The sequence below is a fragment of the Castor canadensis genome, chromosome 9 (genome assembly GCF_047511655.1).
Source record: "Castor canadensis chromosome 9, mCasCan1.hap1v2, whole genome shotgun sequence".
Classification (NCBI taxonomy): domain Eukaryota; kingdom Metazoa; phylum Chordata; class Mammalia; order Rodentia; family Castoridae; genus Castor; species Castor canadensis.
Window position 1 is genome coordinate 34,423,357 of NC_133394.1, and position 14,321 is coordinate 34,437,677.

The 14,321-nt window shown below is 34.7% G+C and overlaps 1 protein-coding gene and 1 non-coding gene across 4 annotated transcripts in view; one reads left to right on the plus strand and one right to left on the minus strand.

The window, feature by feature from the left end:
• Positions 1–14,321, minus strand: part of Ppp3ca (protein phosphatase 3 catalytic subunit alpha) — a 314,520-nt gene that overhangs the window by 261,613 nt on the left and 38,586 nt on the right. The window lies entirely within an intron of this gene.
• LOC141411084 (U2 spliceosomal RNA) lies at positions 12,655–12,850 on the plus strand. Its single transcript, XR_012435939.1, has one exon. It is a non-coding gene; the product is annotated as a U2 spliceosomal RNA (small nuclear RNA).

Below are 14,321 nucleotides of genomic sequence, written 5' to 3' on the forward strand. Positions count from 1 at the left end.
GTAACCAAGACTATTTCCTTTTCCCTTCCCTTTCAAACACCAGAGTGTTTCTCTCCATACATATATGTGTGTGTCACAGAGCTTCCTAACATACATGGGTGTTGGCCATTGCTATCTTAGGGAAACACATCTCCCAAGATGGTGAAGCATGACTCAAAGTCAGTAAGGGGAGGGCCTGATCCTAAGAGTGGCTGCTGCTCTGAATCACACCATTAATCAGTGCTAGTGTGAATCATCCCAAAGCAGGCTCAGAGACAGACCTGAGTGCAGACCAAGAACCTACAGTCTTTCCACAAAAGCTTTGGCCAATAATTTACACAACAAAGAAGCAAAACAGCATAATCTCCAATACCTAAACTGTGCTGTGAAAGCATGTGTTCTCTAGATAAAATGTGTTAAAGCCAATGAATATATTTCAAGGCCAATAAACACAAATGCCAACCATAATTTTGGAATGCCTTTTGCTCAGACACCTGACTCCTTTAAAATACTAGCATGTACCATGGAGGCGATCACAAATTATTTAGGTCATTAAGTTTTGCACATGGGAAGATTTACTACACTGGAATGTTACCAAGAAGGCAGAAAAATCATGCCATCTTACAAATAGAAGTTATGGAATTATTTTATTAAAATTTAAATTCTGGTTAAAAAGCAAGAAGCTTTCTTATACAGTTCAAAGGACTCTATAATCAATATGCAACTCTAAATAGTAGTATAGGCTAATATAAGCATCTGAATTTTGCCAAAGGTTCATTTTAATCATTAGGTCAAAACTGTGTAGTTACACAAAAGCTTTAAAAAATTAAGTGTAAGAGATTCAATTTCAGCAGCCCTGCTGGTCATGACAAGTCATCACCAGAGAATATGAAGACCTACAAAAGGAACATAGTCCTTTAACAAGGTCTGAGAAAGTGGGTCAGCTGTCACCTGTGACAGCGTTCAGCCTCTCACAGGAGAGTGCATTAGCAGCAGCAGCAGCCCAGATCAGTTTTCGACAGCTGGGACTTGAACCTTCAGGCTTTTAAAAGTCATCATTAACTTTTTTCCTAGCAGAAAACATGTATATTTTTTCCAGCGGGTTTAAGGTCATACAACAGGAAAAAGTGGGTGTGTATAATATTAACATAGCTTTTAAAATAAGAGAAAAGAAATCAGTACTTAAGGCTCTGTTTATGAAACATTTACTGTTTAGGGATTAAAAATTCACATTTAATTACTCAAACCTAGTAACTGTCAGCAAAGAAAGTAGCCACTAGCAGAAATCTCTTAGCTAATTTATCCTATTTTAACAGTGTTTTAAGTCTCTGAAGTAGCCACTAGCTTTACAATTTGGATTACTTTTAAACATACTTGAAGCATTAGAGACACAACTGAAAAAGTCACACTCTTTTTTATATACTTTTAACCTTTTAATGTATATATCAAGTACTGCACCAACAGAAAAAACAGAGATAAGAAGAGCCTTTAGAAAAGAACTGAGGCTAACATTTTCTTCTTGACAGAGTTGTTTTAAAAATATTCAGCATGAAAGCACAAACCTCCGATAAAAACAGTGGCAAAGCACTTTATTTTTATATATGCAGTCCAACTCTCAGTGTGGAAGTGTGATGTTCCAGTGCCCCAAAGGCCCGTGTTCTGCTCTTATTCAAATGCACCCTGTCTGCACCCTCTGCTTTAAGGACCCACCATCATTCAGCATCCAGAGCAGGAGAGATGCTCATCATCTCAATTGGCACATATACAAAACTATTTTGCTGTGATCCAAAACATATGGATCCAAAACATATGGATCACATCACATAAAAAAAGAAACATATCAGCTAGTTTTCTATTAAACACCCCCCCTTTTTTTCAATTTATGTGGGAAAAGTGCCCAAATGAGTTTTCAGTATGTTTGTCCAAAGTCAAACTGTAAAGTTATACTGCAATAAAGGCTGTTAACTAAATTCTATGCAAACTCAAAAAATGCAAATGCAAACAAAGTTTTCAACAGCCCAATTCCTGCTGCATTATACAGTCACTCCCTCCTTTGCTCCAACTGTGGAAGTCAGACAGGTCAAGGAGACTGTCACCTTCAAGAAAGCCCTTTGCCCTGGCAGCTTAAAGTCATTCCAACAACCAAAGTAGAATCTGCTGTAAAAACAGGAGGCTAAGGAATCCAGAGAAGGCAAAGCTCACTGTCAGACCAAGGGTTTAGACTGCCCTCACCTCTTGATAGAATTTTAAGGCTATGCATCTCAAGAAGTTACAGTATTAACTTTCACTGTTAAATTAATCGGTTAAATTAATAGATCACTTAGCCTGTTGTCTGGCTAAAAAACCAAAGTGAGTTGTTATCTGGTGCTGTAAAGTCACAGATGAAGGACTTTTACTCTTCTACTTTTTACAAGTCTTAGCTTACACGTGGTGCAATTTATTTCCTGAAGCAAAATAGCAGATACTCACAAAAAGCTGCAAGGTCGTCACTACAAATACAATGGAAAATTAACTTATAAATAACTACTTCTCACTCATTTCAATTTTCAGGGACCCTAGGTTCAAACAAATTCAAAGACTATAATGATTTTAAAAGGAAGAAAAGGATTGATATCAAAATAGTGCTACCAAAAGCAGAAATAAGTGTGTTAGTTATAAAGGCATGATGATGTCTGTGAAGTAGTAAAATATTATCTGTATATTTAAAAAAAAATAAAGGAAGCAGCTATCTAAATATTTTAGCTTTTTTCCCAGAAAAAAAAAATGTTTATATGCTGTTCTGAGGATAGAAACAATCCAAGCTAAGGCAACGTTTTACCTCATTAGAAAGAGCACACACACAATCACATACACATGCAATACAGTGCCTTCTGTTCCTTCATCCTGCTCCTTTTGACTTGAGGCATTTCCTCCTGACTTGTCTGCATAATGGAAATCCTGAATATGAGGGTGCACTAACAGTATCTATCACTCCCCAACTGTGCAGAAGAAAAAAGAAATTCAGCTTTTCTTGGTGGCTTCAATTTAAAAAAAAGAAAAAGGACATTGGTCTACCTTTTATAAACCAATTGTAAATATAATGCCAACCCAATTTTCTCAAAAAGATATAGCTACATGAAAATATGCTTATAAAATAAAATTTACAATAGCTTCAAATCTAAAATATGCATTGTATTCTACATATTTCCTTTATCTATGCATATCAGAAAGCACAGTAGTTTCAGAGTTGTGATCATGGTTTGCTAAGTTTTCAAGTCTGCATATTCAAATTATATTTTAACATAAATACTCCTATACCCCACATTTTTACAGTTATGACTGTTTAGAATTTCATAGTATTTCACAAAATTAATGTTGTTATTCACTTGCTTGTTTCTACCCTCTCTTCTTACAAAACGGTCTTAGTATGGAATTACTCCTGTGTGAGGCAGACTAGCATGATCTGCATTATCCTACTTGGTTATTTAGGATGCTTCCAATTGCTTTCTCCTTTTGTAGCTAAACCTGCAACGACTTACTTCCTGTAATATAGCTCCTTTTCTTAATTGAATTATTTCCTCATGATTAAGTCTCAGGCAGGCCAATGAGTCAAAAGTTGTAAAGTTTTTTTTATCACCTAGAGAATGGCATAGCTTTGTCAAATGTTTGTGCCCATATGTAACACCAAGTGTAGCAAAATAAAATAAAATGTCCAGTAGGAATTTTAGTATCAAGACAACTCTGAGGTCAAATTTTTAGAAGATCTTTTTTTTTCTTCAGTTTTTAGAATCTAAAAAATGCATGCACCTAAATAAACTTTAAACATATCTCCCAGAGAGTAAAATGAATATTTTTGATTCCTAAAACCCATTCTCTTTCTTTTTTTATAATTTGGTGTGTGTGTGTGTGTGTGTGTGAATTTTCAAGCTTTCCTTACATTTAAAAAAAAAACAAAAAACTATCTCCTGGTCAAATATAAACCTATAATGACGTCTATGATTTTGTCTTATTTGAGTATCACATGATTCTGTTATATACTCAACTTAGCTACATCACTAAGTATTGTGTCAGCTTTCAATTATTGCCAGTCATGGATAACATAATTCAGAATATAATCTGAAATGTGTGTGTACATCTGTGTATGCATTACCTTGCCAATTATGTTGAACACTAATTAGGTTTAAAGTGCGGGCCTGTATACCCTAAGATGAGGTTGCTGTAGTGATATGAGAAAGTATTAGGAAAAAAGCTATCCTGACATCAAGAGTGCCAACCATATGGGGCTAATCAACATTGTGCCTAGCAAAACAGAAATCAACGAGTAGCCTACAGTTTTTAAAGAACACTGACATAAAGTTAAAAGTCAACAGAAGTTTGTGAATCCTGACAAAAAGAAGTTAACTAAAATCTTGGTTTCAATGATTTCTCTAAAAGTTGTAACTGGGTTCTATTTTGATTAAGCCATAGGATACTTTGCATTAGGAAGATAATTTTGTCATCTAACTCAGCGTGATTCTTTCTGGTGCAGGCCAGGAATTTTCTATGGTAATCTAGGCCTCTCCTGTTAATGGCCATACAACCAAGGTGAAACTGCCACCTAAATTAAACCAACCTTTTACAGCAATTGTCCCCATGACTATGTTTAATTTTAACATTTTATTAATAACTAGCATTTTCTCATTTTCACAGTGTATGTTCTCCTATACAACAATGTAAACAGAAAGAAGGAACTGTCTCTTTGTTCTTTCTTCATGTCAACAAATTTTTACTGAAACCCAACACATGCAGGTCAAAGGGGGTGGAGGAGTGTCTAAAACTGGCAAAAGCATGTTCCCTCCTAAAGCTTCCATTTCAACAGAGACAGACCAGCCACTATCAGAATAAAGTGTAAGGCATGTTAGAAGGTAGTTAAGTATTATGGAGAGTAATAAAACAAAGAACAAAGATATGCCAGGGTGAAGGTATTGGTGTATGGTTATAATTTATACACCATCTCCAGCATCTGGAGAGGGACATGGAGACAGGTAAAAAAACAGTGGCTAAAGTCAAACAGCATATCCCACTAAAGTCAAACAGCATATCCCAACTCCCTGAACACAGTGATTGGTTTTGAGATATTCAAATAAAATTGCATTCAGATGTAAGAGACAGGGGACCAGGCAAGCTCCACCATATTTAGTGTTGTGAGCATGCATGGCTTGGAGCTTTGTTTTGCTACTTAAAAACAAAGCTATCATAAGTTGGAAGACAAAATGAAGGAAGTTAAGCCCAAAAAGTACAATAACCAGCAGTGGTTACATCATTTGATTGTCTGGTTTAACCCAGACCTGAAGATTTTTGTGCCTTGACTGGGCTATTTATATTTAGTTAATTAAAGCAATGAGCCTCTATACCAAGTAAATCAGTTCTACATAGATTGAGACACCTTTCTGCTTTGCTTTCATTAACACCTGTTCTCTTAGGGACCATTTCTTCTTTGGAAAAAGTTAGAATTGCTCTGTGATGTCATTTATTCTGCTCTAAACTGGGTTTCCTGTTACTTGCAACCTAGTAAGTCTACTTGGATTGCATGCATTACCTTTTATATATAAATGTAACACAGGTTGTTTCTGCAGCACAGCATGTTTATCAGTATGCTTTGTTCAAGCCACAGAATTCTTCCTGTACTCTCCACCTCTAGCCCTTCTCTCAACCAACACACATCCCTAACTCCACCTTTTCACAAACTATTCACATATTAATCCATGCACTATTCATTCAGTCACTGATCTAAAGAATGTTTAGCAGGCACTGACAGGCACTGAGAATAAAAGAAATAAGGCACAGTGTCCTTGTTCTCAAGGACATTTCCAAAAAGAAGGGAAATACCTGAATAAATATCTACAATAGCAAATACCAATATGTACAACAGCAAATGTCAGATAAAGACTGCAGAGTAATTAATGTGTAAGAGACACTGGTAGTGTGAAGGTTGAGATCATCAGTCTTTGTAATGGTCCTCAACTTCCCATCTCCAGCCTTACTGACTTAACTGTTCTAAAACACATATAGCATCCCAAGTATAAGCTGTCTCTTTCCTAAAAGGTTCTAAGGTTGTTGAGCACAGAACAGTGTCCAATCCTTTGCTCACAGCTAGCATATAACTCTCCAATAAATGTTTAGTAAATTTAAAAATGAGTGCTTTGTACTCAAATTTTTGAAAAAAGACCATAAGTATTATTTATTTCTAGCCTTTAAGTTTCATTACTTTTTTTTTTTTTTTTTGGTGCTACTGGGGTTTCAGTTCAGTGCCTCCTGCTTGCCAGGCAGGCACTCTATAACTTGAGGCACACCCCAGTCTTTTTTTGTTATTTTTCAGGGAGGGGCTTTCATTTTTGCCCAGGGCAGGCCATGAACCATGATCCTCCTACCTACAGCCATACCCATGGCTGGGACCACACCCAGCTTATTTGTTAAAACACATCTCTCTTTTTGCCTAGGCAAGCCTCAAATCTAGATCCTCCCAATCCCTACCTCCCAAGTAAACGGAATTACAGACATGAGCCACCATGACTAGCATAAGTTTTATTGCTTTTTGACAAACTATCAATTTCTCTTATCTGTTTGACAGCTTAAAGCTCATCAGGGCTGGGCGTGGTGATACATACCTGTAATTCCAACTACACAGAAGACAAGGTAAGAGGATTGCAGTCCCAAGCCAGCTAGGGGCAAAAGTGTAAGACCCAATTATGAACTACCTGTTCAGATGAGATTTAAAGCCCTTTCCAGCTCTAGCAATATGTAACTTTAGGACACACACTAAATTTTATCAAATCTATTGTTTTCTGAAGTATATTGCACTATTAAAATGTTGTATCTAAGAATCAAGCTGATGCTTTAATTTTTTGCCCTATATGTAGGTAACTTAATAATTTATTTCAATGAAGGCTATACCTACTAATATATTCCAAAAGTATGCTTTGTAAATATTTATGATGAAAAATAAACACATTACATACAGTAAGGAGGAGAGGAAGAGAGTCCCATCCTTGGCACTACTAACATTACATGCCAAATCATTCTTTGCTGTAGGGCTTTCCTAAGCATTGTAGGATGTTTAGTAGTACTTTATCTCTATTCATTCAATACCAGCATTCCCCCAAACCCCAGCTGTAGAAACTAAAAATATCTCGGGACTTTGCCAAAATCATCCCCACTCTTGCCTTAGAAGCACTAAGAAATAACCTAGAGTCTCAGAATACAAAATGGCCAGTAAGACAATCATCATACACAGATAAGCTACAGTATCAACAATTACTTAAGGTAAAAGGCTACTTGTCCAAAAGACATGTAACAGGCTTAAACACCTTTATGAGTGATTAGGAATAGTTTTATCACAGTAGGTATATGTATTCTAACTTGTATATAAGCTTACCAAGAAGGAAATCCTCCAATATTACTACATGCATGTTCTCAGACTATTAAGGAATTCTAAATAACATTTCCTGAACTTTCCTTTTGGAAAACTGGACACCCTCATTTAAAATCTCATTGAGGATTTCATAATCTAAGATCATGTCTAGACAGAATGAAACAAAATGGAGAATGGTCCATTCTTTTGCTATTCATTTGCTTCAAACTTTTCTCTTTGGGGTTTAAATTATAGCTTGTTGCTGTCAACACTAATAAATTTAACCAGAAAATTAGCAAATCTATAAATAACTTTTTCCATTTAGGCATTTAACACTGTAACGATTTAAAGATGTTTCTATCCCTTTCTATAAGTCCTCTTCAGAGCTGGCTCTGAATCACAAAGGAAATGGTGAGAAGACAATTATGTATTTTGCACGTCTAACACTACAAAGAGAGATCTTTTGTTTCAATGGACAAGAGCCAATAACTTAGGAACTTTAAACCTCTTTGCAACTGCAAGGCCTCAAGAATGTTTTTGGAAACAGGCAAGAGTTTTGTTTTTATTTTTGAAGAAATATTCCATGTCCTTCAAGCAGAATGTGCCAAGATACACTGACTATATAATCTTTAAAAATTATTTATATACACTGAAGCATAGCAGAATGACTGCTTTCCTAAACTTACTAGGAATTAGCAACCTTGTAAAAACGAGACATTTTCTCAGATAAAATTCACCTGACTTTGATCCTAGAAACCTTTAGATCATTTAAAATTTCTAGTATGTCTCATTTACAGTGTAAGATGTTTACCATGACCTATAAGATATTATATTTGTTTAGACAACTAAACTCAGGTATTTTATAGATGCAAGGTTTTTAAGTCTGTCACTCTTCTGGAGACTAACATAGTCCACATTACTCTCAGTGTCTACCTTTGATATGAGAAAGCTAAAGAGAAGTAAAATCAAGGTGAATGAACTATTTTCAGTATATTCCATGTTCCGAGATAAACCAGCTCATCTATTTTTTGCTTTACTTTAAACTCTTCAAAAACGATCAGAAAGTAAACTGAAGAATAAGAAAAGTCTTGATGGCTATGTCACTTTGTGTAATGGTTTTATCACAGGCTTATTTTCCTGATGGCTTCAACTAAATTACTCTTTCTGTTTCCCAATTTCTTTTAAAACTAAGGAAAGTCTTTCTGAAGTTTTTATTACAGGTGTGCAAAAATTTACATTTATTCATACATGAGTACAACTGATAAAATAAAAAGTCACATTAAAAGTTAGGAGACTTAAAATTACAGCTGAAGGCAGACAACAACTCCTAGTAAACACTGCTAACCCTTTTACACACAAGTCTGCCAACCACCAGAGAAATATTTTGAAGTTAAATATATTGAAACAACATATATTTAAACAAAGACTTTCTTCTAGAAAGTTTTAATATATGTCATGAACTGGCTATCAAGTTGGAGGCCACTATTTAACAAAAATAACATCAAAAGATCCATGTACAGTAACAGAAGCTATCCCAAGGTCTCTTCAGAACCAGAGTTTAACAATGCAGAGGGTGGATAGGCCACTGACCCAGGTTTCAGGAAGAGGAACCCACTAGGTGACCAGCCTCAGGAAAGGGTCCACCCAAGCTAGTAACACACATGTAGCCAGATGTTGGCCCAGAATTCTGAATGTAACGTACCATGACAGACGTTTCTATGGGGTTTTCACCCTTTCCTTCTGTGCAGGAACATTGGTCTGTGCAATTAGGAACCCCTATATTAAGTCTCAGACACTGAAGGAGGCTGTGTAGTGATTTCACCATTTTTAAATAAAACCATAAAAGGTAGTTTTACTGTCTTTTTTTCAAGTCTTACCATAATGTTTTTGTTATTGCTTCATTTGTTTGAGTAATTTAGCTGTTTTTACTCTTCTCCCCACTGTTTAAAGAGTGACAAAACACACTGATAGAAAACAATGGAACCAAAAATCAGGGAATCAGTCCTTTAAATTCACCAGTTCTATTCATATTTAATTGTGTGGCCTTGTGGCAAATCCTTCTGGGCTTTCTCAGTAGGGACAGGCAATTCTAGTAAATGACTATAGAGGTTCCTCTCTTTTCTAAAAGTTCTTGCATTTCCTTTACAGATACTAGCGTCAGCACAAACCAATGAGGGTTTCAGAAAGGTGCACCTTCATATAAACCCTAGGTGCAGCCCAGTGTCATTCAGAACCAAAGTGTGGCTCCCTCTTAAAGTAAACTAAGACAAATAAACCTTTGAGGTTACTTATAACTTGGTGTCAGTATCTTCAACAACTTGTAGCAAGGACCTTCAGACAGGTAGGTAGGTAGGTAGGTAGGCAGGTGACTGATAGGTAGACAGACTGATAGATATGAATATACTGATGAATAAATATATACCAGGAGTTTACAGTTTCTCTCTGTATTCTGAAATAATGAGACAGACATTTCCCTGTTTTTAATCTTAAAAACCCTCCATAGTGAAGATATACTAAGCATCAGTAAGTGATGCTGAGTCAACAGTTATAATTTTCACTACAAAATATCTAATTTATTTTTATCAAGTCATAATCATTACTACAGTAAGCCGTATTTACACTATTTCCCTATATCATCAAAAATTGGTATTTACAGAGGCTTGCAGCTCCCCATAATGAATTCTTCCAACACACTTTTACTAAATGGTTATAAATGAGTACCCCGCTCATTGCTTGGCACTGGATTTGCAAGCCTGACTAGGATAATGGTCTCTGCCTACCAGAAACAGTCTACTAGGGAGTAAGAAAAAGTAAATAGACAAATTATAGGCTAATACACTATGTGTATTTCAGAGAAATAAATAATTTGAGTCATTAGGACAAATAAGCTAAAATATCACCAAATTTATTTAACAGATAAAAACTCGCAAGATTAGTACAAATACATATTAAACATTTCAAACTGTCAAGTCAAACTTCCCTTGTAAATACTATGTATCCAGGAAACGTGAATCACCGTAGCATTATAAAACATGAGAAACATTACAAAATACAGCATTATATAAACATTAGTCAGAAAACCTGTTTGGATCAAAGATTGGCAAAGTCACATATCTTGACTTGGGCTTCCCTGACACATAAAGGACAAAGATCAACTCAACATAAACTGTGATGACAATCTACTTGGGAAAAGGTATTAGTGTTTCCATAGCAAAGAAACAATTTTTTTTTTTTGGTGGGATGGGGGTTCGAACTCAGGGCTTTGCACCTGCAAACTGCTTGAGCCACACCTCCAGTCCACTTTGCTCTGGCTATTTTGGAGATAGGGTCGAGTGATCTGTTTGTCTGAACCATCCTCAAACCAAGATCCTCCAAATCTCAGCTTGACAAGTAGCTGGGACTACAGGCATGAGCTACCAGTGCCCAGCTGATAAAACAATTTCTGTCATTACTTTTTAAATTAATTTTTAAAATCACTTTAAGACACATAAGATAATGTTTCGTTATAATAATAATCTGAAGTGTTAATGCAGATTATACTGTTATCCACTTCCAAAAGTAATGTATCTGAATAATTCTGAGTTATCTTTATATTAAGACTATGACTGCTTCTATCACTATTTATGGATACTTTGATAAAGAAAAGGGAACGAAAGAAAGTAAAAGCATATCAATCTTTAGGAAACAAGACATAAGATTTTCCTTTAAAGTATTATAGACATCCTTAACAGAATCCACTATAATTCAAAACAAGTAGAATAATCTCAACTGCTAACACAATAAACACATTTATACAACTTTTCTAAGTTAATATATACACATATATTTTAAGAGTATGTCTCATTTATACAAATGCACATATTCACATACTGTAATGACATATAAAGCAGTACTACAGCCTTTGCATAACCAAGATTTACTAAAACTACAAACTCCATTTCATATCCTATCAAATATCAACATATTTACTAACCTTCCTAAATATTAGCCCCTCCCTATTCAAACATTTCCAATGAAATTAGTGTTATAAATCACCTAATTAATTTGATCATTTTTGACCCAAATAATACAAGTACTATGCTCACTCTGAGGAAAAGCAACCCTGCTAGGGTTTTTAAAGAATGGCTTCCATATTTCATACTTTTGTACATACTTAAAATGGTGCTTACCTCAAATAATAAGTTCATTTTTAAAGCAATATTTATATTTTTATAAATCATGCATGAAATCAAAGGAAACCACCAGATAATATCCAATTAAAATAAAATGTGCAAATAAGTGAAGTGCTTTTATTTGTTTTCCATAACACATGATCCACTTAACTTGTTTACAGAAGATGCTAAAGAAAGTTCAGTTTGAAAGATAAAAAAGTAAAAATGGGATCAAAGTTACTCAGCTTCAGTAAGGGTACTCTTTTTTTTTGTTTAGATAGCAATTTTACTGGAGAGACTACTTAGAGTTATGAGCATTTGTTAGATATGACAATAGGAAAATAAATAAAATGTATACATGCCATATAAAAAGGCCTAGATTTAAAGTAAGACTATGAATTCATTAATTTGCTTATGCCAGAAACACTTCTTGGCATGTTGCTGAAATGAAGTCCCATCTGAGTCATTAACTAGGTGTATAACCATGGACAAGTGAGTCACCTCAGTTTGATCATCTTTAAAATGCAGAAGTATCCTCTTCTTCAAGGTCCTTTTCTGGCTTTAACACTATGAGAAGATCAAGATGCAATGATATATTATTATAACCATCTTAGTATTACATAATCCAAAAAAATCAAGGTTAAACTTTAAGTTAGCTTATCTTCAGAGCATACTCAAACTCTTGATCTCTACTGTTTGTCACACCATCTTCTACTAAGTAGACAAAAGAGCATGACATGTCCAAGACTGTCATTACTATATAATTACAAACAGAATTCCAAATAATCTAAAAATATAAGGTTATTATATTTCCAACATTTTCATTACCATTTAAGAAAAGGAGAAAATGAGTCTCAGTGCCTTGAGAGGGACTGGCCCTATGTCAGCAAGATAGCTAAGCATGATAAGACAAAAGTCCCTGGCTCTCAACCATTACCTTTAAAGAGTTAAGGCAATTCGGCCTCCCTTGTCACTCTATGGCAGAATTACAAAGCACAGAAATCAAGTAGAAAACTTCAGAGGCAAATTCAGGTCTCACTCAAAAATTAAAAGTGACCATTTAATGTAATTTGAGTATTGTTCAAGGCTGTATCAATCTGAATTCATATCTTCATTTTAAAAACCCAGATAGACATTTCACCATGATGGATCCAAATCACTTCTCAGCCTTTGGCTGAAGATTAAGTGTTCTATCTGTTCTAATTAGTTTAATAACTGATACTTCCTCTATCCAAGGACAATGTTTGGATTTTTGGAACAGAGAGATGGAATAGGAGCTTGCTCTGTCCACTCCACGTATCAACGGGCATCAACCTGGTATTTCAATACCTCCAGGGATGGTACACCCAGGACTCCATCAGTTGTCAAGTTGGGCATGGTGGTCCATACCTGTAATCCCAGCTACTTGGGAGGCCAAGATAGGAGGATCGCAGTCTGAGACTGATCCAAGAAAAACACAAAACCCTATCTTAAAAATGAACTAAAAGAAAAAAGGACTAGGGCCAAGGTTCAAATGGTAGAGCACTTACCTAGAAAATGTGAGGCCCTGAATTTGACCCCCAATACCAAAAGTCTCCAGAGTGATCATGTCAAAAGTAGACTGAGGCACAATGGCAGACTCTTTAGTCCTATATACTTTCAGTTCAATAACAATTTGTGCATAAAATGTGAAATTCTGCTCATTTCAAAATAACATTTTCTTACAGTAAAACAGAAAAAAGCTATTTAAAATGTTATTGATATTAACAAAATTATAAATGTAAATACTCACTTTTTTTAACCCCCATCTGTACAATCATCCACACTAACCTTCCTCACATATTTTATCTATATTTATACAAAAACATAAATCTATCTACCACATAAGACAATTATTTTTGCTAACAAAAATAATGTAAAATACATGACCATACTTACATGCACATACTTATGTTTGACTTCCTTTGTTAATTTAAAAAATTACCATATATATTTTTCCAGCTGTCCAATTGTGTTTAACAATCCTGCACTGGATTCCATAGTTTAGATGTACCAAATGTGATTCAAAATTTTTTACTGATTTTTTAACTTAATAAAAGTGAACTTTTAACAATAAACTTATACTAATAACACACAGCCTGTTATCAGTAGATACACTTGCTTATTTACTGGTATTTTCTGATGGATTTCTAGAAGTGAAATAAGTTCACTAAGGCAAACAGTACTCTTTACATATTAATTGTCTGTCTACCACATTTGTTGCAAATGTTTTCTGCTAACCTGTTTGGTTTATGGTGTCTTCTAAAAATGAGAACATCTTCCACCTGTTATGTAAATAAATCTCTTAGTGTTTGCTTTATGGATTAAAGTTTCTCAGCAGGTTTACACCTCCATCAAGATATTTTTCTAATAGTCTCCTATGTTTTCTCCTAATAGGTTTTACTTACATTGTCTTTGAGTTTTATTTATTCCATTAATAAATTTAGATTTTTTAATGTATAGTATAAAACATGGCTAGAAGCCATCCATAATATTTACTGAATGAATAATCTATGCTTTTCCTATTTAATTGAAATGTTGTTTTATCATTTTGGTAAGTTTCACTATATACTAGGACAAGTTTCTGGATTTTCTTGATGAATCCATTTCTGTGTCAACACTAGTCTTTAGATGGTAAATTTTAATTCCTGGTATAAGGACAACATTTCTTATACTGAATATTTCTTATATACTGAAACATATAGTTTCAGTTTCAGTATCATTTCTACAGATGAAGAAATTTTTTATGGTTATTAAAATTAAGGCAATAAAAACCTGAACACAAATCACTGTGTAAAGTACTT